This window comes from Branchiostoma belcheri, unplaced genomic scaffold (assembly GCF_001625305.1).
Source record: "Branchiostoma belcheri isolate BF01 breed outbred unplaced genomic scaffold, Haploidv18h27 scaffold22, whole genome shotgun sequence".
In the NCBI taxonomy this organism is placed as follows: Eukaryota; Metazoa; Chordata; class Leptocardii; order Amphioxiformes; family Branchiostomatidae; genus Branchiostoma; species Branchiostoma belcheri.
The window spans coordinates 1197782-1201576 of NW_017803713.1; positions in this window are offsets into that span (position 1 = coordinate 1197782).

The window sequence follows — 3795 nt, forward strand, 5'->3', positions numbered from 1 at the left end:
TGCCCTCTGTGCAGCTAAGTCTTTTTGGGCATTGTGGAGATCATTCTGTAGATTTTTGATGGCGCTTTTGATGTGTGCTTCAAGTGACTTCTGAGTAGCTTCAACTTGCACAGTTAGACGTTTCAGAGTTTGCGTGCAGGCTTCTTCTCTGTCTCTTTCCTTAGATTCGAAGTTTGACATCAGGTCATCCTTCAACGTGTTGTGCAAACCAACTGTGTCCACGAATTGTTTCTGTAGGTCATCAAAGGCAGTTTCGTTGATTTTTAAGGACTTTTCAACAGACTCTAAGCGCTCTCCTAGCGGTACTGCGGAAGTTTTTGCTCGGCTTGATTTGGGTGTAGCTGGGTCCTTCTCAAAAGGTGTTGTCGGAGCCACATTGACGGTCGGGGTACTGACTGGGGTGACCCCCCGGGGTTGGATATCTTCGTCAGGACGCGCGCCATTTTCAAAGTTACGTGACATCTGTTCATCAGTTAAAGTGCTCTCAGGGGTTTCAAGACCTTGCAGTGTTCTGGGGATGATAGATTTCACCACAGTTGGTGTTTCATCACCATTGTTGTGAGAATCCTGCATGGGTGTTGTCGGCTCGAGTTCTGTAGCTGGAAAACTGTCTATGGCGTCAAGGACGCGTTGGGCGCCATCTTTGATAGTTGACCTTGTTTGCATGTCTACCTGTGAGTTAATGTTCTTTACAAGCTCGGGATACAGCTTGTCCATCCACCATTTTGTGTACTCTACCCTAATATAATCTAAGAGCTCACCTCTATTAAAACGTGACTGTCAAATGCACACACACCATTCATAATCTACATGGTCCTTGATGTGTTGGCTACATTGTTGCATAAATGTTTAGTACAATAGGTTTTGTTGTGTCTCTGAATAGGATATGCCACCAGTAATGTGTTTATCAACTGATCCATAACTCAGTACTCGGTTGGGTTAAGGCAGCCTATGGCATACTATGAGTAGTATTTCATACATATGCCTGTAACTTTTGATACCTTGGTCGCACCACAACTAAACTTCACACAGTTATAGAAGTACTTGAAACACATTCAATAAAGGTTATTTTGTTTTTACTACTTCTGGATTTTTGGGTTAAAATCAACATTTTGGTTAAAAAAGCTGTTTACTTCATGCTTTACGCGCAAGCGGTAACAACACCTTTCATCATGATATTTTACAAGTAGAAAGCCAACCCCCTATTAATTATTTTTGTCCGAGGCTATTTTGTTTTAAATGACAGTTACATTGTTTTTTTGGGCCAAAAACGACAGAAACAGCTATTTTTCTGTCATTTTTCGTAAAAAAATCGCCACAGTTAAAAAATATCGACTCATATGCAAAACAGCCTCGGACAATTTTGATAAAAAAGTGATAATACTTCTTCTTCTTCTTCTTCAATACTCTCTAACCACCCCTGCTGGGGTATCACTGAGAGGGGGGGGGTGCGACGGACTATGGCTGCGCGGCCAGAAGCCCGGCCTTGAAGGCCTCTACTGTCTGGGCTTTTACTAGCTGGCCCGGCAACTTGTTCCACTCATTTATCGTTCTTGGAAAAAAAGAAAATCTAAAACAGTCTGTTTTGGCAGGTATTGCTTGAAATTTATATTCATGACTTCCTCTGGTACGCCTATGGGCAGGTTTGAGGTATTGTTCCATTTGAATATTAATATGTCCATGAGCAATTTTATATAAAGATATCAAGCGAGCGGTTCTCCTTCTGTCAACAAGTAATGGCCACTGGAGGCGCTTTAGCATGTCAGAAACACTGCTGGTGTAGTCATAATCACTAACAGCCATTCGCGCCGCCCTTCGTTGGACTCGCTCCAACGCCTGGGAACCACCGATGGTGTGGGGATCCCATACAGTCGCACAGTACTCCAGGTGTGGGCGTACAAGTGTTCTGTAGCATGTTGATTTGACACGAGGAGGACAGTGCGAAAGGTTACGGCGGATATGACTGCCAGTATCCTATTAGCTCTACCAGTGACATAATTTATATGTGTGTCCCATTTCATATCCTGTGATAGTTGGACTCCAAGATATGGATGGGTTTTAACACTAGTGAGATTTTCTGAACATAATCGGTATTGTGTAATAATCGGGTTACGCTTACGAGTGATATGAAGTGTGTGGCACTTTGAGGGGTTAAAGGCCATTTGCCATGTATCCTGCCACCGGGTCAGTGCATCGAGATCTTTTTGTAGATCAAGAGCATCTGAGGGTTTTTCAATAACCCGGTACAACAGGCAGTCATCGGCAAACAAACGCACACTAGAGGTCACAACACTCGGAAGATCATTACACGGTGGTAAAATCTGGGCTGCAAAGTTCCCACATGTCATAGAACCCGAACTGTGCTCGATCGTGTTCGATCTGGGGAATTCGAATCGAACCCGCGTTCTATTTCGGGGTCACCTGCGGTCATGTACTATAAAGCGGCAAAACAAGCCTTTCTGCCTCCGTGCATTGCAACAGATCTAGATAAAAAACAACACTTTTCTATAGATACAAACAGTTTCCTCGACAGTACATGTCCGCTATTATTTTTGGTGGACATGCAACATGTAGCGAAGCTACTGTCGTATCCTTGAGTGACCTCGAATACTGTAATGATTCTTTACGCCAGTATGAATAACACAATGCACACTTTCTGGCGATATGACATGTCTCCAAAACTCGTTCAAACCTGGAAACATGGAGAGTCAAACATACCCCATTTACGGCTCAAAATGACTGTAACGGCTGTCCCGAAAATCGTGTTTTAGGGATTTTTTAAAAATGGCCTAAATTTTGAATTATGGGTAATTAAGTGAGAAAAATGTCAAAAAATGCCATTTTTTCACCAATATGTCGACAAAAACTAGACTTAAAATCAGAAATTAAAAAATCCCTAAAACACGATTTTTTTATCTTATTCCTAGTCTGCGAAAAATATAAAAATCGGGGATCTAGGGTGATATACGTAGCCAGGTTTGAACGATGTTTGCCTAAAAACATGACAAGACTTGTGCCCGGAAACCCGAAAATAATCGTCTTTCTGAGCGAAATTTTAAAAAATCAGTGATTTAACATAAAAAGCTAACATTTAAAGGATGTTAAGACGATAATTTCATTTTAATTTAATGAAATTTATGCCTAAATACTATTTGTTTATTTTCAAATATTTTACGGGTAGTCCAAAACAGGCCAAAATAGCGTCTTGTAACCTGATACCTTTTCGAACGCGCATAGCAATGGGAAAGAATGCCGTAGTGACAGACCGCCGTGTTAATATAAAGGAGAAACAAAAGCGGACCCAAAACAGTGCCTTGCGGTACTCCAGACACTACCTTGGTGGGCTTAGAGGCCACACCATCAAGGACAACTGATTGGGTTCTTTGAGTGAGAAAAGCCTGTAGCCATGTTAGTAATACAGGTCATAGTAATTCATGTAATACGTAAACATGGATTACTCTAAAGATCAATTATGCTGTTTTCAGCTGCGCGTAAAGCCGTTTAGGTCATACTCCGTGAATAAAATGCGTAACAACGCGGGTTTACAGGGGAAACATACAGATGACCTCCGGTAACCCCGAATTCGAACACGCGTTCTATTCGAATGACGTCATATCGAACATGGTGGACCATGATTCTGGTTCGAAACAAGTCTGTGGCCATCGTGCAGACACACACCCGAACTCGAACATGAATATCAGCCTAGGTCGCCTTAACCCAACCGAGTAACAAACGGCAGCAGCATTAAATAAAATCCTTTATATTGTAAAACATTGACTAGCTATATATATATAT